Source organism: Colobus angolensis, unplaced genomic scaffold, assembly GCF_000951035.1.
Source record: "Colobus angolensis palliatus isolate OR3802 unplaced genomic scaffold, Cang.pa_1.0 Scaffold101, whole genome shotgun sequence".
Classification (NCBI taxonomy): domain Eukaryota; kingdom Metazoa; phylum Chordata; class Mammalia; order Primates; family Cercopithecidae; genus Colobus; species Colobus angolensis.
In genome coordinates, this window is record NW_012111031.1 from 3556224 (window position 1) to 3582097 (window position 25874).

At 40.3% G+C, this 25874-nt stretch overlaps 1 protein-coding gene across 7 annotated transcripts in view; it reads right to left on the bottom strand.

Moving 5' to 3' along the window:
- CYSLTR2 (cysteinyl leukotriene receptor 2) overlaps positions 1 to 25874 on the bottom strand; it is a 46236-nt gene that overhangs the window by 11014 nt on the left and 9348 nt on the right. For 3 of the 7 annotated variants that reach the window (XM_011939533.1, XM_011939549.1, XM_011939574.1), the window contains exon 2: positions 1154 to 1220. The exons of 1 other annotated variant lie outside the window; for it this stretch is intronic. The gene's annotated coding sequence lies outside the window, so the exon portion shown is untranslated. Of the gene's footprint in view, positions 1 to 1130; positions 1221 to 25874 lie in introns of all 7 variants that reach the window. 3 more of the 7 variants (XM_011939542.1, XM_011939520.1, XM_011939525.1) reach the window with 1 other exon arrangement.

Here is a 25874-nt window from a genome sequence, read left to right on the forward strand (position 1 = left end):
TATTAATAAATTTTCTATTGTAGAATGTTACATGAATGATGTACAAAAAGGGTAAAATTAGAATTGGAGTTTTTTTAATATACAAAAATTAAGTTATGCTATGCCCATATTAGTAAATTTTTTTTGGTAATAAAATATTCTGTTAACTTTCAGTGCTTTTTGACACTTTTAAATCATTTTTAAAAAGACTCCTTGCTTTAATAAAATGTTGTTTCTAATGACTATTGTTAATTGCTATGTGTTTTTACAGTGTCTTCTGTAATTATTTATGGACCCTAGATAGTTATGACTTATATCTTGTCTCCTGGAACAACTATTCTTGATTCCTTCCAAAATTCAGGCCCCAAATTCAGAATAATCAGGCTATTAATATGTCTTTTGTGCCTAAACTATCTTTGGTTTTACTGTAATGGCCATTAGGTAACACAAGATTTGTTTTGTCATTCTATGAAAGGAAAGACAATGGGAATAATCAGATTTTCAAATATCCTTTGAATTTAAATTAATTTAAAATTATTATGAGAGCTCTTTTATTTATCAAACTTACTAATAAAAAGCTGATAAAAAATATTTTTATTTTTTCTAAGTTAATTATATTTAAGTAAAATATGCTAATATAAATATCTTTTAAGGATTGTACCCTTTTTTTGAGTTAAAAAAAGAATGCTCATGTTTAAGCACAAAGATTACTGTAATAACTGTGTATCAAAATATCTTTTCCCAAGATTCTCAATTAGCAACCCCACTTTACTTTTTTGTCATGAGAAGTCTGAAAAAACACTAGGGGCTTTGACTCAATGACATGGGACTCATCAAAAATCTATTATTTATTTCAGTCTTTCATTAGCTCCAGTAGTCACAGCATAGTTGTCTTGTCTAAGAGTTTTAGCAGCTGCAGCAAAGCTTGTGGAAGCTGGAGTGACTTAGTCAAACTAGTTCTAGGGTCTACATTAAACCTAATAATTCCCCTGTTTTATTGATAGATATAACTCAAGATTTTTCAGCTAGTCACTTAATCTCTGAGGAAATTGTTGGTTTCCCTTCAAATATCACCATTCATCACTGTAACACTCTAAACCCAGTGACCCTCTCTCCTTCATCTGTAGAAAAAGAAGCTGATGATTGATTACCTCTGTTGAGGAACTCTCCATACCTTCCATGGACCTTCTATAGACTCCCTTGGATATCCATAATTTAACTTTGCTTGTTGTTGGTTCAGACTGAATAAACAAACAAACGAACAAAAAATAAAAATTGACTAGTAGGATATGCTGTCACTGACTTTGTGATAGCAAGTCTAGGTAAAGCTAGACTTAAATAAGTTCAGATGGCAAAGTAAATTGCCCTCATTCAGACCTGCAAGCTGACAAAAGAAAAAAGAATACTTATACACTGATATTGGCATTTGATTTGGGATTGGTCTTGAATTTAAAATGCATTGAAAAAGAAGAGGTCTCCAATAACAAGTTCTGAAATTGAGGCAGTAATTAATAACCTACCAACCAAAAAAAAAAAAAGCCCAGGAGCAGATGGATTCACAGCCGAATTCTACCAGAGGTACAAAGAGGAGCTGGTACCATTCCTTCTGAACCTATTCCAAACAATAGAAAAAGAGGGACTCCTCTCTAACTCATTTTATGAGGCCAGCATCATCCTGATGCCAAAATCTGACAGAGACATAACAAAAAAAAAAAAAGAAATTTTCAGGTCAATTTCCCTAATGAGCATCAGTGCAAAAATCCTCAATAAAATACTGGCAAACTGAATCCAGGAGCACATCAAAAAGCTTATACACTACAATCCAGTTGGCTTCATCTCTGGGATGCAAGTCTGGTTCAACATACACAAATCAATAAACGTAATCCACCACAGAAACAGAACCAATGACAAAAACCACATGATTATCTCAATAGATGCAGAAAAGGCCTTTGATATAATTCAACACCCTTTATGCTAAAAACTCTCAATATTGATGAAACACAATTTCAAAATAATAAGAGCTATTTATTACAAACCCACAGCCAATATCATACTGAATAGGCAAAAGCTGGAAGCATTCCCTTTGAAAATACACACAAGACAAGGATGCCCTCTCTCACCACTCCTATTCAACATAGCGTTGGAAGTTCTGGCCAGGGCAATCAGGCAAGGGAAAGAAATAAAGCATATTTGAATAGGAAGAGAGGAAGTCAAATTGTCTCTGTTTGCAGATGACATGATTGTATATTTACAAAACCCCACAATCTCAGCCCTAAACCTCCTTCAGCAAACAACTTCAGCAAAGTCTCAGGATACAAAATCAATGTGCAAAAATTACAAGCATTCCTATACACCAATAATAGACAAGAAGAGAGCTAAATCATGAGTGAACTCCCATTCACAATTGCTACAAAGAGAATAAAATACCTAGGAATACAACTTACAAGGGATGTGAAGGACTTCTTCAAGGAGAACTACAAACCACTGTTCAAGGAAATAAGAGAGGACACAAACATATGGAAAAACATTCCATGTTCATGGATAGGAAGAATCAATATCATGAAAATGGCCATACTGCCTAAAGTAATTTATACATTCAATGCTATCCCCATCTAGCTACCATTGAGTTTCTTCACAGAATTAAAAAAAAAAAAACTTTAAATTTCATATGGAACCAAAAAAGAGGCCGTATAGCCAAGACAATCCTAAGCAAAAAGAACAAAGCTGGAGGCATCATACTACCTGACTTCAAACTATACTACAAGGCTACGGTAACCAAAACAGTGTGGTCCTGGTACCAAAACAGATATATAGACCAATGGAACAGAACCAAGGCTGCAGAAATAATACCACACATCTGCAACCATCTGATCTTTGACAACCTGATAAAAACAAGAAATGGGGAAAGGATTCCCTATTTAATAAATGGTGCTGGGGAAACTGGCTAGCCATATACAGAAAACTGAACCTGGACTCCTTCCTTACACATTATGCAAAAATTAACTCAAGATAGATTAAAGACTTAAACATAAAACATAAAGTAATAAAAACCCTAGAAGAAAATCTAGTCAATACCATTCAGGACATAGGCATGGACAACGACTTCATGACTGAAACACAAATGGCAACAAAAGCCAAAATTGACAAATGGGATCTAATTAAACTAAAGAGCCTCTGCACAGCAAAAGAAACTATCATCAGCGTGAACAGGCAACCTACAGAATGGGAGAAAATTTTTGCAATTTATCCATCAGACAAAGGGCTAATATCCAGAATCTACAAGGAACTTAAACAAATTTATGAGAATAAGCAAAAAACCCCATCAAAAGTGGGCAAAGGATACGAACAGACACTTCTCAAAAGAAGACATTTATGTGGCCAACAAACATATGAAGAAAAGCTCATCATCGCTGGTCATTAGAAAAATGTAAATGAAAACCACAGTGAGGTACCATCTCAAGTCAGTTAGAATGGCAATCATTAAAAAGTCAGGAAACAACAGATGCTGGAGAGGACGTGGAGAAATAGGAATGCTTTTACACTGTTGGTGGGAATGTAAATTAGTTCAGCCATTGTGGAAGGCAGTGTGGTGATTCCTCAAGTATTTAGAACCAGAAATACCTTTTGACCCAGCAATCCCATCACTGGGTATATACCCAAGGGATTATAAATCATTGCACTATAAAGACACATTCACAAGTATGTTTATTGCAGCACTACTCAAAATAGCAAAGACTTGGACCCAACCCAAATGTCCATCAATGATAGACTGGATAAAGAAAATGTGACACATATACACCATGGAATACTATGCAGCCATAAGAAAGGATGAGTTTATGTCCTTTGCAGGGACATGGATGAAGCTGGAAACCATCATTCTCAGCAAACTGACACAGGAACAGAAAAGTAAATACCATAAGATCTCACTTACAAGTGGGAGTTGAACAATGAGAACACATGGACACAGGGAGGGGAATATCACATACCAGGGCCTGTTGGCAGGTGGGCAGCTAGAGGACAGATAGCATTAGAAGAAATACCTAATGTAGATGATGGTTTGTTGGGTGCAGCAAACCACCACGGCCCTTGCATACCTATGTAACAAACCTGCACATTCTGCACATGTATCCCATAACTTAAAGTATAACAAAAAAAAAAGAAGTAGAAGAGGTCTTCTGACACTACAAGAACACCTATAAAATAGACGAAGTCTCAGATACTTGGGAAGCTGAGGCAGGAGGATTGCTTGAACTCAGGCAGTCGAGGCTACAGTGAGCTGTGATCGCACCAGTGCACTCCAGAAAAATACATCTGCTGAAGTCCTTACAAGCCTATCAACAAACTCTAATCCTTGAGGAGTGAGAACAAAGATTGGGCCTATCCTGGCTAAAAACAGTTACTTCAGAGACACTCCAGCCTGCTTAGCAGGACTTGTTTGACTTCAATGAAGGAATTTTCCCATCTCTAGTGACACTCCCCCCACCACGACCAAATAAAGAAAACGACGAATTCCTGTTGTAATTAACGATTTTTAAATTGCCAATATTAATACAGTTTCTGCTTCACCAGGACAGTCCTTCTTATGTGGACATAAGGCTACGGTCACCTGCCACACACTAACTTTCCTGTGTGTTCAGGAAAATTGTTAGAGAATTTCTGTTGTTTAAAACTACCACCCCTCCAGTGGATGATGTTTCCCTAAAAAGAACGCAAAGAAATCTCCAAAAAACTCAAGCACAGTCTACTTGAGATAACTCTTCAGACAGAGGGCTGCATTCTTGTGTTGCATACTATGTGTTTTGGTCAGGGTTCTTTAGACAGACAGAACCAATAGGATACTATAGAATTATAGATGATAGATAGATGATAGATAATTGATAGATATCGATATAGATGATTGATAGATAGATGATAGATTATATATAACTGATAGATGATAGATAATGATAGATATTTGATAGATGATGGGTAATTGATAGATGATAATCGATAGATAATAGATGATTGATAGATGATTGACAGATGATAGATAATTGGTAGATACATAATAAGTAGATAGATAGATAGATAGATGAGAGGAGATTTATTAGGGGAATTGGCTCACACAATTATGGAGGCTGAGAAGTCCCACAACAGGCAATCTGCAAGCTAGAGACCCTGGAATGCTAACAGCGTGCCTCAGTTGGCCTCAGAACCAGGTGTAATTCTCAGGCTGAGTTTGAAGGCCTGAGAACCTGGGGACCCACTGGTGAAAGTCCTGGAGTCCTAAGGCCAGAGAGCCTGGAGTTCTAATGTCCAAGGGCAGAAGGAGAAGAATGTCCCAGCTCCAGGAGCAAGAGAGCAAATCCCTTTCTCTTATTTTTTGCTCTATTCTGGCCCCAAGCCAATTAGACAGTGTCCACCGATTGAGAGCAGAGGTTCCCCACACAGTCCACTGATTTACACAATAATCTCCTCTGGAAACACCCTCACAGACATACGCAGAAGTCGTGCTTCACAAGTGATTCAGGTATTCCTTAATCCAGCCAAGCTGACACTTAAAAATGACACTATACAAGCAACGACAACTACAGCTAGAAAGTATCACCTAAAACTTGCCTCTGAGCCTGAAAAAAAGTCATAAATTATACTACTTCTGCTCTGGAAGCCTAGGTTTACATTTAAATTTGTAAGGCAGAGTTGTCATGGATTATCACGTAGCCTTAAATCTCTTCTTAGCTAGCTAAAGAGAAATTTGTGCTAACCACTTCTTGCTGCACATGTATAAATACAAAGGAGCAGCCCATGACTGTGGGAGGAAAGCCTATTGGACATCTAGAAAAGAACACACAAATTTGAGGGGACATATTTTCATTGCTTGGGTACGATAATTTGGGTCCCTGTTTTCAGAGTCTGTTAGAAGAACTAAAAACCACATTTGCTTCTGCAAAGTCCTACTTCCTGGAATATTATCCTCAAATTACCTAACATGAGCACAAATCTTACAGTATATATAATTCCTGACTAACAACCTTTCCTGAGACACCGCAGTTTCCAATGGTGTGCATTTTCTCTAGATACAAGAAGTCCATGAACCCAATTTTGTTAATGACAGTCATGTCCCTCATGGCCTTTGACTAGAAGACCTTGACCCTGAGAATCCATATAAAGATCTAAAGAACAAAGGAGGTATGATAAAGCAGTAGTTAATTTAACATATCCCAAAAGGTGATTTGTCAACATATTTCTGATGCAGCAAGAATATTTTTCAATTCTTCTTTAGACATCTATGTGAAGATAATACTCAAAAAACATGGTTGGCATGTAAATGATGTCAAAAAAAATAAAAGAGTTATTAATCTTTCAAGTTAGCCCTTCCCATAGTATCTTCCACTAAACACGAATCCATGAGATGCTCTGTAAAGAAAAGGCTTTCTTGGTCAAATCAGCCTGAGAAACGTGGCAAGCTCTAATATGCCCCTCTTGGAGATTCACAGTACATTTTGAAGTTTCTATGAAGTCCTACAGGAAACAAACAAACAAACAAACAAAGCCTGATTTACACAGAATTTCGCTGTCTCTTTTTTTTAACCGTGAAAACTTTTTTTGCATGCTAACACAGTCTAACATCTCATAGAACTAATGTTCTGCACAATCAGACTTGGGAGAATGCTGATGTTGTTATGTAATTTATCTTGAAGATGTTGTCATTTACCTAGAATATAATGTTAACAGAAGAGAAAGGGAACCATCACCTAACAGGCTAGATCAACCAGCAAGGGAGTAAAGGAGCATGGGGTTCAAGAGTTTGCAGTCAGGGAGCTCTAAGAAATTGCAATGGGGTAAATCAGCATTTCCGAGCATACCTTACTTCATTTGGGAAATGGAGGTTGTACTAGTTTCCTAAGGCTATCTTAACAATGTATCACAAACAGGATGGCTTAAAACAACAGAAATTTATTCTCTCTCACACAATTCTGGAGGCCAGAAGTCTGTAATCAAGGTGTCAGCAGCGGATATGGTTTGAATCTGTGTTCACCCAAATCTTATGTTGCATTGTAATCTCCAGTGTTGGAGATGGGGCCTGGTGGGAGGTGATTGGATCATGGGAACGATTTCACATGATTGGTTTAGCACCATCCCCTCGGTGCTGTTCTCGTGATAGTGAGTGAGGCCTTGTGAGTGAGTTCTCATGAGTGTTTAAAAGTGTATAGCACCTCCCCCTTCTCTCTTCGTCCTGCTCCTGCCATGTAAGACAACTGCTCCTGCTTCACCTTATGCCACGAGTTAAAGTTCCCTGAGGCCTCCCCAGAAGCAGAAGCCGCCATGCTTCTTGTACAGCCTATGGAACCATGAGCCCATTAAAACCTCTTTTCTTTATAAATTACCCAGTCTCAGGTATTTCTTTATAGCAGTGTGACAGTGGACTAATACTGCAGGGCTGTGCTTCCTTAGAAGGCTCTGGGGAAGAATCCATCCTTATCTCTTCTAGCTTCAGGTGGTTACCAGCAATCCTTGGCATTTCTTGCCTTACAGACATGTGACTCCAATCTCTTGACTCTGTCATTATTGGCATTTTCCTTGTGTCTCTTCACGTCATCTTTTCTCTGCGTTTCTGTGTCTTTTCCTTTTCTTATAAGGACACCAGTCATATTGGGCTTAGGGTCCACCATATTCAGTATGACTTCATCTTAACATTACATCTGCAAAGACCTTATTTCCAAATAAGGCCACTTTCACAGGTACCTGAGGTTAGGACTTGGACATATTGTTTGGGAGTACATAACTCAACCACAACAAGGATATATAAGATCTATTTCTTAGAGTTATTGTATTATATGAGAGGTAGAGAGACAGTGTGTGCTTCTCAGGGTACTTGGCACTAAGTGCTCCTTCATTGTTCCACCTTTGTGAATGAATGTAGGGATGATCTAACTTCAACATCTATCATCTCATTAGCTACCAAGGATGAATTGATGACGTAAACTCTCACATGCACATAAGGTATAAAAAGTAAACTCCTCTTGATGCTTGCTAGAAAGACATCAAGAGGAGTTTACTTTTTATACCTTATGTGAACGTGAGAGTTGATGCCATCTCTCTATAGAAACACAGATTACTCTGATTATTCTGACATGCTCATAATGAGAATCTCTCAAGATTACTCCACTCCTTTACTCAAAGCCTGTTTCTTCCGTGGAACCCTCTGATAACTCATCTGCTCAGCGAAGTTTCTCTGGAAGAGGGACTATGGACCTGTCATCCCAACATTTTGGGAGGCCAAGGTGGGAGGATCACTTGAGGTCCAGAGTTCAAGATCAGCCTGGTCAATATAGTGGGACCCCCCCATCTTTACAAAAAGTAATTTTAAAAAATTAGCCAGGCATGGTGGTGTGCACCTGTCATCCTGGCTACTCAGGAGGCTGAGGCAAAAGGATTGCTTGAGCCTAGGAGTTTGAGGTTGCAGTGAATTATGATCATGCCACTGTACTCCAGTCTGGATGACAGGGTGAGACTCTCTGTCTGTAAAATAAATTTTTTTAAAAAGTGACTATGGATTGTGAACTGGAAGAATGCAATAAAAGGAAAGCTGGATGCCCCATTATAATCCCTATTCTAAATTTACCAAACAGAATTCTGGGTTAAAAATTAGTTCCCTGTCTGGCAAAGATTTCATGATGAAGATGCCAAAAGCAATTACGACAAAAGCAAAAATTGATAAATGGGATGTAATTAAACTTAAAAACTTCTGCACAGCAAAAGAAACTATCAGCAGAGTAACAGACAACCTATAGAATAGGAGAACATTTTTGCAAACTATGCATCTGACAAAGGTCTAATATCCAGCATTTATAAAGAACTTAAACCAACCTATAAGAAAGAAAACTTCATTAAAAAGTAGACAAAGGACATGAACAGAAACTTTTAAAAAGAAGACATATTATTCATGTGGCCAATAAGCATATGAAAAAAGCTCAATATCACTGATCATTAGATAAATGCAAATCAAAAACACAATGAGATAACATTTCACACCAGTCAGAATGGCTATTATCAAAGAGTTAAAGAAAAACAGATGCTGGTGAGGTTGCAGATAAAAGAAAATGCTTATTCACTATTTGTGGGAGTGTAAATCAGTTCAGACATTGTGGAAAGTTGTCTGAGGATTCTTCAAAGAGCTAAAAACAGAACTACCATTTGACCCAGCAATTCCACTACTGGGTATATACCTAAAGGCATATAAATCATTCTATCATAAAGACACATGCATGCATATGTTCATTGCAGCACTATTCACAATAGCAAAGACATGGAATCAACCTACATGCCCATCAATGGTAGACTGCATAAAGAAAATGTGGTACATATACACCATGGAATACTACACAGCCATAAAAAAGAACGAGATCATGTCCTTTGCAGGAACATGGATGGAGCTGGAGGTCATCATCCTTAGCAAACTTACGTAGGAAGAGAAAACCAAATACCACAAGTTCTAACTTACAAGTGGGAGCTAAATTATGAGAACAGATGGACACAAAGAGAAGAACAACAGACACTGGGATCTCCTTGAGATCTGGATGGGGGAGAAGGGAGAGAATCAGAAAAAATAGTTATTGGGTACTAAGCTTAGTACTTGAGTGACAAAATAATCCATACAAGAAATCCCTGTGACACGAATATACCTATATAACAAACCTGCACATGTACCCCTGAATCTACAATAAAAGTTAAAAAAATTAGTTCCCTATTAGTTCTGTGGGTGTAGTTCCCTATGAGTTCTATGGGTATAAGTTGATTTCTTGAGAACTGATATAATGCAATTTCTCATGTACAAAGCTAAGCATCCAATCCCATTTCTGGGTTGACTGCTGGGGCCTTAGTTCTGATTACATGGATAATGGCTCTCTCGTTTTGATGTATCTCAACAGCAAGTCTGAGGTTCCTAGCTTAGATTGTAAGGTGAATGGTGAGGCCATTAGCTGGAATGGGGACCACATACTTTAGAGCTCAGAAGAAAGGTCAGGGTGGCAGATATAAGTCAGGGAAATAGTCACATAGAGGCTGGAACTCTGTGAGCCTGACTCAGGAAAGTGAATACAACAAAACTAGAAGCTTGGAGATAGTGTCTTAACTCAATCTTACAGTGAATTATACTTTCTGTCAGTTGGCAGGGCCAGGACAGCAGGACTAAATGCACAATCAGAAGGTACTCCGTTGGAATACTAGAGGTGGTACAGGCAGCTTGCACAAGCCAGGTCAATAAAGAAAATGTGGAGCCGGATTAATGTCATAATTATGTGTCAGCTCTGGATGGGCAGGGCACTACAACCAGAGTTAACACACAGAGTCTAGGGGACAAGGAGACAAGGCATGAGGACTAAGACTGATATGGAATCAGTCAGAGGAACTTTTACATAAAGATTTCATTACAAATGGCCTTTTATTGAAAAGGACATTCTTGTCCATCCACATGGCCATATAGAACCTACTTTAGTCTTAAAGAACCTGACTTTAGAGCCAAGATTCTGTTAGAATCTTAGGGAAAGCTTACAGTTTAAGAAGTTAGAGAAGGGACTGAAAAAGTAGAAATAGATTTGAAAGCTTTGATTTAACTCTTTGATCATGAAGACCACCACTTGTTCTATCTCCAGATCAAAAGGGCTGTGAATTGCAGCGAAAAGGGCAGCTTGAGAGAGGCAGGACCAAGCCCTGGACTTCTCCCTTGCTGGAATAGCAGGCCCTCAGGGACAATGTAAGATACAGATGCTGACAAGTTCCTTGTCAAAGGCAGGGCATGAAATCCAGCAGGCATGACCACAGACAAGAGGTCACCGAAAACCACAGTAATTGGTCATCTACCAAGGATTTGAGGGGAGCAGGTAGACCAAAAACAGACCCCAGCAATAAGGACTTCTTAAGCAACTGGGGAGGAAGGCAGATCTCACTGGGGAAGTCCGTTTGTAAGCAGCAAGGCCCTTACTATCAGGCCACAGTGCAAGGAGAGAACTTCAGACTTAGGAGGAGGCATGGCTAGTGCAGGTGGACCCTGAGTCCTGAGTTCTGAGTTAGACAAAGCCTTGAGCGCAGAGACTCGGACCAAGAATGCCAAAACAAGGGTCCATTTCCCCTAATGAACTGGGAACAACATCTCAGGAACAAAAGAGAAGTTTAATGTTAGAACTGAGGCACAAGATCAAGATCAGAGCAACACCAAGGGCAACACTGAGTTCTAGAATTGTTTCAGTTCCTCTGCTTGTGGTTGGGGTTGGTTCCAGGCCCCACAGTAGGCTGGATGGGATTGGGAAATAAGAGTGATAGATGGTTGTCAAACGGCCGCAGTTGTAGGAAGAGTATAATCACAGAAGCCAGAGGCGTTGATATGAAGAGCATCTTGGGCCGGGCGCGGTGGCTCAAGCCTGTAATCCCAGCACTTTGGGAGGCCGAGACGGGTGGATCACGAGGTCAGGAGATCGAGACCATCCTGGCTAACACGGTGAAACCCCGTCTCTACTAAAAAATACAAAAAAACTAGCCGGGCGTCTGTAGTCCCAGCTACTCGGGAGGCTGAGGCAGGAGAATGGCGTAAACCCGGGAGGCGGAGCTTGCAGTGAGCTGAGATCCGGCCACTGCACTCCAGCCCGGGCGACAGAGCGAGACTCCGTCTCAAAAAAAAAAGAGCATCTTATTCCCCAGAAAGCTAAAGGAAAAAAAAAAAAAAATACACAAACATCCTTCCTAGAAACCTCATGTAGCTAAAGGCTACCAGCAAAAAGCAGGGCCAGCCCACATTCAAAATTCCTTTTAGCTCAACACTTTCTCTTGAGAAACCTTTAAAATATTTTGATTGTACTTTCCTGCCAATATAAAATACATTTGACTACACCACACTGCAACATTTCACTAGACTGAAGAAAAAAAAAAAGAAAAAAGAAAGAAAAGAAAAGAAAATTGTCTGCTAGATGTGACTGTAAAAATTAGCCAGATCAATGAAGTATGTGACAGGAAACTGAGAAATATATGAAGAGGTAAATTCAAGGGAAACTGGGAAATAATTTGGCAGCATAATTTCCACGGCCTTAATGGGAGAGGAGTGAGCATGTGCACAGCTTACTGTACTGAAAGGGGATTCAGAACAAAGACAGAATTAAGACTTCATCTCCTGCAGCTTTGCTGGTAATTAAACCACAACGAAGAGACAGGGAGCAGCAGCAGCAGATGGAGATTCCATATTTGAGTTAGGAAGAAAACCAAACACGCTGCGTGACCAGTTAAAGTCTGATGAGGGTGAATAGCTTACGTCGATGCTTAGAATGTTGTCACAGTGATAGCAAAGCTGCAACTGTTCCGGATCTCACAGATGTTATTTTTATTTATACTTAGAAAAATGTATCTTTTGATACATTCTTATGGGATCATTAGATATTGGCACAGACTCCTCCCCCACTAACCACTCTCCGTCAACACTGACTATGAGCAGATGGGTTTGCCCATCTTTGGTTCCCAGATTTGAATCTGTGTCCTGCCCGTGGAGTCTGAAGACGCGTTGACACAAACAAACCCAGAATAGCCACAAGCAGTGTGCAATTAGACAACGAGCTGCCCTGACCTTGTGGCAAATTGCTACAGTGCAAATAACCTGGAAAACAGAGGTTGGTGCACTTTGCATCATCTTAACAAGGAAATAATGATAGGTTTCTGTGTAGAGCAGCCCTGAGACAGAGGGGGAAAACTGGTAGACCTGCCATGCAGAAGCCTCCCTAGTTGCTACTCAGTGACCTTCTGAGTATACTGTTTGCCCACTGTCTCTGCCATCTGTAACTCCCACATTGGAAACCCTTCTGGTAAACTGGCATCAAGGTTCTTGACTTTCTGATTGCTACCCTCAAGGCTCCTCACTTCAAGCTGTCTGTCTTGGTCAAACCTGCCCAAGGGCTCGGGGGAAAGGCATTTCCTTTATCAGCCCACCCCACCTCAAGCCACAGATGCTCCTTCATCCAACAAGGGGTAGCAACAGCGAGTTGTACTCTGTTACTCTGTGCCGGGCACTCTGCCATGCTCCTTATGTTACTAACGCAATTAGTCCTCAAACAATCCTTGCTACTCTTACTTGATAACAGCTCTAAGTACTCTGATTTGGTCATTTTATAGATGAGAAGACCAAAGTGCACAGGCATGGAATAACTTGTGTGCCCAAATTCCCTTACAAGTTAGTGTAGGATGTGGCTTGAATCCAGTTGTCTGCTCAATCAAAACACTGTCCTGCTTCTCTGAGCCACATATATTCAGCCCTGTGTATATGACAGTGAAGAAAACATGATCTCGGACCAAAAGGAACCTCTGGGGTGGTGACTGGGTCAAACAAGTCAACAGGACAAAGCTCCATGAGGAAGAAGGGCCCACAGATAGAAACCTTGAGAGTGCTATGAGAATGCATGGGAGGGACCACACCAGCCTTGGGGAATGGGGGGGAGATTTTTTAAGGTTCTGAGGGAGACGAATTGACTAAGGAGAGAGGGACAGGGACTTTGGGCAGTGGAAAACGATGTACAAAGGCCCCAAGTTGAGAGCACATGGCAAGTTGGGAAAGTGTAAGTAATATAGTAGAGACTAGGTGAAGCATGCAAGGAGGATGGGTGGGCAGAGAGTGGTTCCAGAGGGCCTTTCTCCATACCAAGGAATTGGGGTTTCATCCTGAGGGCAGTGAGAGCCTCTGAAAGCTGGAGACAGACCTGCATTTTAGAAAGGTGACGCTGGCAGCAGATGAGGACAGTTTGGGAGGCAAGCCCGAGTACAGAGAGGTGAGTAGGGGTGCTCTTGTGATTGTGCAGGACAGAGAGGTTGCACAGACCTGGATGGGACTGAGAGCTATAAAGGAGTGAGAACTGACCAGACTGTGGGTGGACTAAATATAGAAGGTCAGGGAAAAGGGAAGTCAAGGTTCATCTCAGGTATTAGGGGAAGGAAGTGGTGCCTTTCATGAATAAAAGGAACCTATGGAGAAAATGCTGATTGGGCTGAAGAAATGGGGAGTTTAATTTAGGGCATTTTGGATTTGAAGCATTCAAGAAATAGGCAAATGGAGCTGTCCTGTTGCTCTATATAGCTGGGGAGGAGGAACTAGGTGAACTCGAACCTGATAAATGTAAGGCTGTCAGCACTTGATGGTAACTGAAGCCAGAGGAGTGGAGAGGCTCACACAGGGGGGTGTAAGAACAAAGGAGGATAGAACCTTGGGGAACACCAACAATTAAGGGACAGGCAGAGAGAAGAGGCTGGAACGATGATTGAGAAAGACTGGCCAAATGATACAAGAAGAGTCAAGAACACAATGCCAAGAAGGCTGAGAAAAAGACTCCTTTAAGGAGAAGTGAAGTGTTCAATGGGAATAAAAAGTAACAGGTGGACCCAGTGTGGTGGCTCATGCCTGTAATCCCAGCACTCTGGGAGGTCGAGGTGGGCAGATCACTTGAGGCCAGGAGTTCAAGACCAGCCTTGCCAACATGGCGAAACCTCATCTCTACTAAAAATACAAAAATTACCCTCTCTGTACTTGGGCTTGCCTCCACCAAACTGTCCTCATCTGCTGCCAGTGTCACCTCTCTAGAACACAGATCTGCTCTCCACATTTCAGAGGCTGTCACTGCCCTCAGGATGAAACCCCAGTTCCTTGGTACAGAGAAATGTGGTGGTGCTTGCCTATAAATCCCAGATACTCAGGAGGCTGAGGCACAAGAATAACTTGAACCCTGAAGGTGGAGGTTGCAGCAGTGAGCCGAGGTTGCAGCAGTGAGCCGAGATTGCGCCACTGCCCTCCAGCCTGGGTGATGGAGTGAGACTCTGTCTCAAAAAAAAAAAAAAAAGTACCAGGTGATTCAGTAACAGGAAAGTTATCAGTGATCAGAGGGGTTGCGTAGAAAGCTGAAGGCAGGAAGCTAATTAAAAAAAAAAAAAAAAAGCAGCAGTTGAGACAGTGACCTCAGGAAGGAGAGAGGATGCCTTTGAGTTCTGCAGTTACTGCAAAAGGTTTGTTGCTAGAGAAAGACTTTGAGTCAGGGAGGGAGGATGTGTACTTCTTCTCCCTGGGTCACCATGACTCTTACTTGCGGTGCATCTTTCTCATGTAACTTCAGTTTCTTCCTCTGTTCATCTCTCCTCCTGTCTGAACATCATACACCTGAGCCATAGTGTGGTAGAATGTACAGTCTACCAGAAATCCAGGAGACCAGGCTTGACTCTCAACCTTCCCACTCTGTAGCTGTGTAACCTTTGCTCTCTGAGCACCAAATGCTAGTGATTCCTCCTACCAAACTCTGTGACCAACTGAAATTCTGTACCATTTCTTCTTGTTGTTTTGCACCTAGACACCCTGAACCAGAGGACTCCGGTGTTGTTTCTTTGTGATTATCTTCTTCCTAATCTACAGCAATATGCCTTCCCTGCCCCATGCCCTCCACCTCAGAGGAGCCCCTCCTCAGAATTTTACATGACTAAGATTAAGATCATTTGTTCCTGCTCAGCAGCCGGTTCTACTGGTCTTTTCTCAAACTCCTTTTTCAGTCACCCTGTAGACTTCTCACATCTTCGAAACCTCCACTCATCCGACTTCTCTAGTCCTGAGGCCTCATGATTTTCTATTTCCTGACTGCTTGCCCTTCTGACCCCCCGTTATTTCATCTTTACCCTATTGTAGACCCCCACTGGAGCCCCATCTTTGTCCTCAGCTCATCTCTGTCTATATTTACTCAAAGGATTTACCCACCATGGAAACTTTGTACTGTTTCTTTGCCTCTGCCTCCCAGATATGCCTTTTGATAGCCCATATTTTTGTTTTATAGTTTGCAAAGAATTTTCAGATACCTCATTTGCTCCACTGGCTATCCTTGAGACAGGCTAAATTGGCATTTTTAGCTCTATTTTACAAGTAAAGAAAAAAATCTGGGACTAGGAGAACTCAAATGGCTTTTCCTAAATTCTAACTTGAGCTGTAGTTCCAACATTTTTAGTTGCCTACAGGATAGTCTTATTTGGAGATTCTGCCTCTACCTCAAACTCTATCTGAATTTATCCATCTCCTCAAACTGATCTCACTCAGTTGGTAACCACTATTGGGATGTTTTCTTTAATTCTTCTCTCTTTTATACTTCATAATCAATTGGCTGAGTTATCTCCACTGTTTTTATATAATATTTCTTATACTTTATCCCTACTCTATATGTACAATGTCACCATCCTAACCTCAGACTTTGTCAGCTGATGCCTAGAAACCATAGCATCATCTGTTTGTAGAGATTTAACTAGTAAAATCCGTACACCATTGCTAGATGTTACCAATTAAAATGCAACTTTCATTTCACTCAGAGAGTGTAATTGCCTATCAGACCAAATGGAAATTCCTCAACCACAAATATAAGACTTTCCACTACTTGATCCCAATCATATCTGTATTCTCATATATGAGAGTCAGCACCAACAAAGAGGAGCTGTACAATAAGGAACAGATGGCAGAAAGAGCACAGAGGCCTGGGTTCTGGTCAGCCTTTTCTAACTAGGTACCCTTGGATAGAAAAATTACTTAACTTCTTTGAGGGAAGCTTATCTATAAAATGAGGATAGGGTGACTGGCAAGATGGCTGAATAGGGAGAGCTCCGGTCTGCAGGTCCCAGTGAGACCAATGCAAAAAGTGGGTGATTTCTGCATTTCCAACTGAGGTACTCAGCTCATCTCACTGGGACTGGTTAGACAGTGGGCGCAGCCCTTGGAGGGCAAGCAGAAGCAGAGTGGGGCATCACCTCACCTGGGAAGTGCAAGGGGTTGGGGAACTCCCTCCCCTAGCCAAGGGAAGCCTTGAGGGACTGTGCCATGGGGGATGATGCTGTCTAGCCCAGATACTATGCTTTTTCCATGGTTTTTGCAACCTGCAGACCAGGAGAATCCCTCCGGTGCCTATACCACCAGGGCCCTGGGTTTCAAGCACAAAACTTGGCTGCCATTTGGGCAGACACTGAGCTAGCTGCAGGAGTTTTTTCTGTACCTTGGTGGCGCCTGGAAAACCAGTAAGACAGAACCATTCACTCCTCTGGAAAGGGGGCTGAAGCCAGGGAGCCAAGTGGTCTTTCTCAGCAGATGCCACCCCCACAGAGCCCAGCAAGCTAAAATCCACTGGCTTGAGTTCTTGCTGCCAGCACAGCAGCAGTCTGAAGTCGACCTGAAATGCCTGAGCTTGGTGGGGGAGGGGTATCTGCCATTACTGAGGCTGGGGTAGGTGGTTTTTCCCTCACAGTGTAAACAAAGCTGCCAGGAAGTTCGAACTGGGCAGAGCCCACCGCAGCACAGCAAAGGTGCTGCAGCCAGACTGTCTCTCTAGATTCCTCATCACTGGGCAGGGCGTCTCTGAAAGAAAGGCAGAAGCCCCAGTCAGGGACTCATAGATAAAGCTTCCATCTCCCTGGGACAGAGCACCTGGGGGAAGGGATGGCTGTGGGCACAGCTTCAGCAGACTTAAACATTCCTGAATGCCAGCTCTGAAGAGAGCAGTGGATCTTTCAAGACAGCGCTCGAGCTCTGCTAAGGGACAGACTGCCTCCTCATGTGGGCCCCTGAACCCTGTGGGTCCCTGAGCCCCATGCTTCCTGACTGGGAGACACCTCCCAGCAGGGGTCAACAGACACCTCATACAGGAGAGCTCCGGCTGGCATCTGGCAGATGCCCCTCTGAGACAAGGCTTCCAGAGGAAGGAGCAGGCAGCAATCTTTGCTGTTCTGCAGCCTCTGCTGGTGATATCCAGGCGAACAGGTCTGGAGTCAACCTCCAGCAAACTCCAGCAGACATGCAGAAGAGGGGCCTGACTGTTAGAAGGAAAACTAACAAACAGAAAGTAATAACATCAACATCAACAAAAAGAACACCCACACAAAAATCCCATCCAAAGGTTATCAGCATCAAAGATCAAAGGTACATAAATCCATGAAGATAAGGAAAAACCAGTGCAAAAATATCAAAAATTCCAAAAACCAGAATGACTCTTCCCTCCAAAGGATCACAGCTCCTCACCAACAAGGGAACAAAATGGATAGTGAATGGGTTTGACAAACTGACAGAAGTAGGCTTCAGAAGGTGGGTAATAATAAACTCCTCCTAGCTAAAGGATCATGTTCTAGCCCAATGCAAGGAAGCTAAGAACCTTGATAAAAGGTTACAGGGACTGCTAACTAGAATAACCAGTTTAGAGAAGAACATAAATAACCTGATGGAGCTGAAGAATACAGCATGAGAACTTTATGAAGCATATACAAGTATCAATAGCCAAATCGATCAAATGGAAGAAAGGATATCAGAGATTGAAGATCAACTTAATGAAATAAAGCATGAAGACAAGATTAAAGAAAAGAGAATGAAAAGGAACAAACAAAGCCTCCAAATATGGGACTATACGAAAAGACCAAACCTACATCTGATTGGTGTACCTGAAAGTGACAGGGAGAATAGATATAAGTTAGAAAACACACTTCCAGATATTATCCAAGAGAACTTCTCTAACCTAGCAAGACAGGCCAACATTCAAATTCAGGAAATACAGAGAACACCACTAAGATACTCCTCAATAAGGGCAACCCCAAGACACATAATCATCAGATTCACCAAGGTTAAAATAAAGGAAAAAATGTTAAGGGCAGTTAGAGAGAAGGGTCGGGTTACCCACAAAGGGAAACCCATCAGACTAACAGCGGATCTCTCTGCAGAATCTCTACAAGCCAGAAGAGAGTGGGGGCCAATATTCAACATTCTTAAAGAAAAGAATTTTCAACCCAGAATTTCATAGCCAAGCAAACTAAGCTTCATAAGTGAAGGAGAAATAAAATCCTTTACAGACAAGTAAATGGTGAGGGATTTTTGTCACCACCAGGCCTGCCTTACGAGAGCTCCAAAGGAAGCACTAAATATGGAAAAGAAAAACCAGTACCAGCCACTGCAAAAACATACCAAAATGTAAAGACCATCGACACTGTAAAGAAACTGCATCAACTAATGTGCAAAATAACCACCTGGCATCATAATAACAGGATCAAATTCACACATAACAATATTAACCTTAAATGTAAATGGGCTAAATGCCCCAATTAAAAAACAAAGACTAGCAAATTGGATAAAGAGTCAAGACCCATTGGTGTACTGTATTCAGGTAACCAATTCCACACGCAAAGACACACATAGGCTCAAAATAAAGGGATGAAGGAATATTTACCAAGCAAATGGAAAGCAAAAAAAAAAAAAGCAGGGGTTGCAATCCTAGTGTCTGATAAAACAGACTTTAAACCAACAAAGATCAGAAAAGAAAAGAGAATCACATAATGATAAAGTGATCAATGCAACAAGAATAGCTAACTATCCTAAATATATATGCACCCAATACAGGAGCACCCGGATTCATAAAGGAAGTTCTTAGAGGCCTACAAAGAGGCTTAGATTCCCACACAATAATAGTGGACACCTTAACACCCCACTGTCAATATTTGACAGATCAATGAGACAGAAAATTAACAAGGATATTCAGGACTTGAACTCAGCTCCGGACCAAGTGGACCTAATAGACATCTACAGAACTCTCCACCCCAAATCAACAGAATAGACATTCTTCTCAGCACCACATTGCACTTATTCTAAAATTGATCACATAATTGGAAGTAAAACACTCCTCAGCAAATGCAAAAGAACAGAAAACGTAACAAATTGTCTCTCAGACCACAGGGCAATCTAACTAGAACTCAGGATTAAGAAACTCACTCAAGGCCGGGTGCGGTGGCTCATGACTGTAATCCCAGCACTTTGGGAGGCTGAGGTGGGCAGATCACAAGGTCAGAAGATCAAGACCATACTGGCTAACACAGTGAAACCCCACCTGTACTAAAAACACAAAAAATTAGCCAGGTGTGATGGCAGGCGCCTGTAGTTCCAACTACTTGGGAGGCTGAGGCAGGAGAATGGCATGAATCCAGGAGACAGAGCTTGCAGTGAGCCGCAATTGTGCCACTGCACTCCAGCCTGAGTGACAGAGCAAGACTCTGTCCAAACAAACAAACAAACAAACAAAAACTCACTCAAAACCACACAACTACATGGAAACTGAACAACCTGCTCCTGAATGACTACTGGGTAAATAATGAAATTAAGGCAGAAATAAATAAATTCTTTGAAACCAGTGAGAACAAAGACACAATGTACCAGAACCTCTGGGACACAGCTAAAGCAGTGTTTAGAAGGAAATTTATAGCACTAAATGCCCACAGGAGAAAGCAGGAAAGACCTAAAATCGAAATCCTAACATCACATTTATAAAAACTAGAGAAGCAAGAGCAAACAAATTCAAAAGCTAGCAGAAGACAATAAATAACTAAGATCAGAGCAGAATTGAAAGAGATAGAGACATGACAAACCCTTCAAAAAAATCAATGAATTAAAAAACTGTTTTTTGTGAAAAGATTAAGAAAATAGATTGATTGCTAGGCAAACAAAGAAGAAAAAAGAGAAGAATCAAATAGACACAATAAAAAATGATAAAGAGGATGTCACCACTCATCCCCCAGAAATACAAACTACAATCAGAGAATATTATAAAAACCTCTATGAAAATAAACTAGAAAATCTAGAAGAAATGGATAAATTCCTGGACACATACACCCTTCCAAGACTAAACCAGGAAGAAGTGGAATCCCTGAATAAATGAAAAACAAGTTCTGAAATTCAGGCAGTATAATTAATAGCCTACCAATAAAAAAAAAAAGCCCAGGACTAGATGGATTCACAGCCGAATTCTATCAGAGGTACAAAGAGGAGCTGGTACCATTCCTTCTGAAACTATTTCAAAGGATAGAAAAAGAGGGACTCCTCCCTAACTCATTTTATGAGTCCAGCAACATCTTGATACTAAAACCTGGCAGAGACACAACAAAATAAGAAAATTTCAGGCCGATATCCCTGATGAACATCGATGTGAAAATCCTCAATAAAACACTGGCAAACCAACTTCAGCAGCACATTAAAAAGCTTATCTACCACGATCAAGTTGGCTTCACCCCTGGAATACAAGGCTGGTTCAATTTATGCAAATCAATAAACATAATTCATCACATAAACAGAACCAATGACAAAAACCACATGAATATCTCAATAGATGTGGAAAAGTCCTTTGATAAAATCCAACATCCTTTCATGCTAAAAACACTCAATAAACTAGATGTTGAAGGAACATATCTCAAAATAATAAGAGTTATTTATGACAAACTCACAGCCAATACTAAAAACACAAAAAATTAGCCAGGTGTGATGGCAGGCGCCTGTAGTTCCAACTACTTGGGAGGCTGAGGCAGGAGAATGGCATGAATCCAGGAGACAGAGCTTGCAGTGAGCCGCAATTGTGCCACTGAATGGGCAATACCATACTGAATGGGCCAATACCATACTGAATGGGCAAAAGCTGGAAGCATTCCCTTTGAAAATAAACACAACACAAGGATGCCCTCTCTCACCACTCCTGTTCAACATAATATCTGAAGTTCTGACCCAGGGCAATCAGGCAAGAGAAAGAAATAAAGTGTATTCAAATAGGAAGAGAGGAAGTCAAATTGTTTCTGTTTGCAGATTACATGATTGTATACTTACAAAACCCCATAATCTCAGCCAAAAACTCCTTAAGCTGATAAGCAACTTCAGCAAAGTCTTAGGAAACAAATCAATGTGCAAAAGTCACAAGCATTCCTATACCCAAATAATAGACAGAGAGCTAAATCATGAGTGAATTCCCATTCACAATTGCTACAAAGAGAATAAGATACCGAGGAATACAACTTACAAGGGATGTGAAGGACCTTCTCAAGAAGAACTACAAACCACTGCTCAAGGAAATAAGAAAGGACACAAACAAATGGAAGAACATTTCATGCTCATGGATAGAAAGAATTAATATCATGAAAATGGCCATTCTGCCTAAAGTAATTTATACATTCAATGCTACTCCCATCAAGTCCCATTGACTTTCTTCAAATAATTAGAAAAAACTACTTTAAATTTCAGATGGAGCCATAAAAAAGCCCATGTAGCCAAGAGAATCCTAAACAAAAAGAATGAAGCTGGAGACATCACACTACTTGACTTCAAACTATACTACAAGGCTGCAGTAAGCAAAAGAGCACGATACTGGTACCAAGACAGATGTACAGACCAATGGAACAGAACACAGGCCTCAGAAATAACACCACACATCTAAAACCATCTGATCTTTGACAAACCTGACAAAAACAATCAATGGGGAAAGGATTTCCTATTTAATAAATGGTATTGGGAAAAATGGCTAGCCATATGCAGAAAACTGAAACTGAACCCCTTCCTTACACCTTACACAAAAATTAACTCAAGATAGATTAAAAACTTAAACATAAGACCTAAAACCATAAAAACCCTAAAAGAAAACCTCGGCAATATCATTCAGGACATAGGCATGGGCAGAGACTTCATGACTAAAACACCAAAAGCAATGGCAACAAAAGCCAAAATTGACAAATGGGATCTAATTAAACTAAAGAACTTCTGCACAGAAAAAGAAACTATCATCAGAGTGAGCAGGTAACCTACAGAATGGGAGAAAATTTTTGCAATTTATTCATCTGACAAAGGGCTAATATCCAGAATCTACAAGGAACTTAAACAAATTTACAAGAAAAAAAAACAAACAACCCCATCAAAAAGTGGGCAAAGGATATGAACAGAAACTTCTCAAAAGAAGACATTTATGCGGCCAACAAACATATGAAGAAAAGTTCATCATCACCAGTCATTAGAGAAATGCAAATCAAAACCACAATGAGATACCATCTCATGCCAGTTAGAATGCCGATTGTTGTCAGGAAACAACAGATGCTGGAGAGGATGTGGAGAAATAGGAATGCTTTTACACTATTGGTGGGAGTGTATATTAGTTCAACCATGGTGGAAGACAATGGTTTCTTATTATATAATATCCTTCTGTGTCTCTTTTTACAGCTTAACCTGAAGTCTGTTTTGTCTGATATAAGCATAGCTCCTCACTTTTGATTTCCCTTTGCATGGAATATCTTTTTTCGTCTCTTCACTTTCAGTCTATGTATGTCTTTACAGTTTAGGTGATTTTCTTATAGGCAGCATATAGTTGGGTCTTGTGTTTTTAAAATCTGTTAGGCTAGTCTCTATCTTTTATATGGGGAATTTAATCCACTTACATTCAAGGTTATTATTTCTTGGGAGGTGAGGACTTCTATCATTTTATTGATTCTTTTCTGGTTGTTTTGTGTATCTTTTGTTCGTTATTTCTTATTGTTTATCCTTGCAATTGAATGGTTTTCTGTGGTGATAAGTCTTGATTCCTTTCTGATTCTCCTTTGTGTATCAGCTCTACTAGTAAGTTTTATAGTTTCGCATGTTTTCATGAAAATATTTATCATCTTTTCACTTCCAGATATGACTCCCTTGAGCATTTCTTTTAAGGCTGGTCTACTGGTGATACGTTGTCTTAAGTTTTGCTTGTCTGGGAAAGATTTTATTACTTCTTCATTTCTGAAGGATAGTTTTGCTTGGTATAATACTCTTCACGGACAGGTTTTTTGTCTTTTTGTATGTTGAATTTATCATCCCAAGTCTCTCTTGGCCTCTAAGGTTTCTGCTGAGAAATCCACCCTTAGGCCAATGAAGATTCCCTTATATGTGACTTGATGCTTTTCTCTTGCTGCTTTTAAAATTTTTTCTTTGACTTTTTACAGTTTAAGTGTAATGTGACTTGGGGAGAATCTTTTTGGGTTGAATCTATTTGGAATTCTTTTAGCTTCCTGGACCTGAATGCCCATCTCTCTCTCAAGACTTGGGAAGTTCTCTGCCATTATTTTATTAAATATGTTTTCCCACCCTTTTCTCTTCTCCTTGCCTTCTAAAACACCCATAATATGAGCATTTCTTTCCTGAATGGTGTCCCATAAATCCTGTAAGCTTTTTTCATCCTCTTTTATGCCTTCTTTTTTTTCTTTTTTGTCTGCCTGTGTTATTTCAAAAGACCTGTCTTCGTGTTTAGAAATTTTTTCTTCTTGGCCAGTCTGTTGTTGAAGCTCTCTATTGTATTTTTATTTCATTCATTGAATTCTTCATGGCTAGGATTTCTTTTTGGTTCTTTTTTATGATAACTATCTTTTTTGTTGAACTTCTCATTTAATTATGAATCATTTTCCTGATTTCATTGAATTGTCTATCTGTATTCTCTTGTATCTCACTGAGTCACCTTTAGATTATTATTTTGAATTCCTTTATTTGGATTTCATATATTTCCTTGTGATTCAGGTCTGTTACTAGAATTATTATTTTCCTTATGAGGTGTCATGTTGCCATGCTTTTAAATATTTGATGTGTTCCTATGTTGATTTCTACACATCTGGTGGAAAAGTTGTCTCTTTCAATTTTATGGAGTAGGTTTCACAGGACAAAGCTTATTCATATAAACATATCCTGGAGTATCAGCTCAGTGAGGTAAGTAGACCTTGGTTCTTGGTAGACATTTTAGTATAGTCTTCACGTGGTTTCTTTGGCTGTAATCCACATTAGCAGCATTTGCAAGTCTCTCAGTGGCCTAGGCTATAAGAACTTGCAGTGATAGCCAGATGTGGGCTTCCTGGGCTGTTTCTCAGGTAAAGGGCTTGTGTGTACACATGATGGGCCAATAAACTATGGGTTAAGTTTGCTGGGGTTAAGGCCATGGGACTGTTACCCTGGCTGGGAGTATGTGAATGCAGTTCACATGTAGTAAAGGGTACAAAATTACCACTAGATGGGAGGAATAAGTTCTAGTGTTCCATACCACTGTAAGATGGCTCTAATCAAAAATAATGTATTAAATAGTTTCAACTAGTTTGAAGGAGGATATTAAATAATCCCAACAAAAGGAAATGATAAATATTTGAGATGATGAGTATGCTAATTACCCTGATATGATCAGTATACATTATATGTATAGAAACATCAATATATACCCCATGAATATGCAGTTACTATTTGTCAGTTTAACAAATAAGTTAAAATAAATAGAAATGTTCACAGGAGACAGTTGGTGTAAGGTAGCAGGCCACATCTGCCACTAACTGGCTGTGAGATCTTGCAGAAGTGACCTATCTTCTCTGAGCCTCAGTTATGCCATCTATAAATGGCATAATGAATGTGAGTTGTCTCATACAGGGTGAGTGCTCAGTGATGTTAACTACTATTATTAAACCTCAGAACTGGGACCTGGAACAAGTATTAAGGAGGCAAAATTTTCTCAGGGCACTAGTAAATATGTAAAAGCAAGGCTGAGAAATCATTTAGTGATAAAAAATGGTGAGAAGCATGACAGGTGTTGTTCTCAGCTGCAGGGAAGCAGTGGTAGAGCGGCAACCTCAGAATTTAAATCCTGCTTCGTTCATGGACTACCTCTATGACCATGGGAAAATAACTTTATCTCCCTGGGCATCAGCTCCTTATCAGTAAAACGGGATAATGCAGCCAGGCAAAGTGGCTCACGCCTGTAATTCTAGCACTTTGGGAGGCTGAGGCTGGAAGATCGCTTGAGCCCAGGAGTTCAAGACCAGCCTGGGCAATAGAGCAAGACACAGTCTCAATAAAAAAGAAAAAGAAAAAAAAAAGATTAATTTAAATCAATAAATAAAAGAAAGGGGATAATGCTAATAATAGTTCTTACTTCATAGGATTGTAAGGATGAAGTGAGATAATACACGAACGGCACTTAGGTCAGGGCCTGGACCAGAGAAAGTGCCATATAAAGTGTTAGCTGTTGTTATTGCAAAGGCTGACAGAATAAGCTCTCTGAAGTTGTGCAGAGAAGATTCTACAACACATTTGTTCCTCA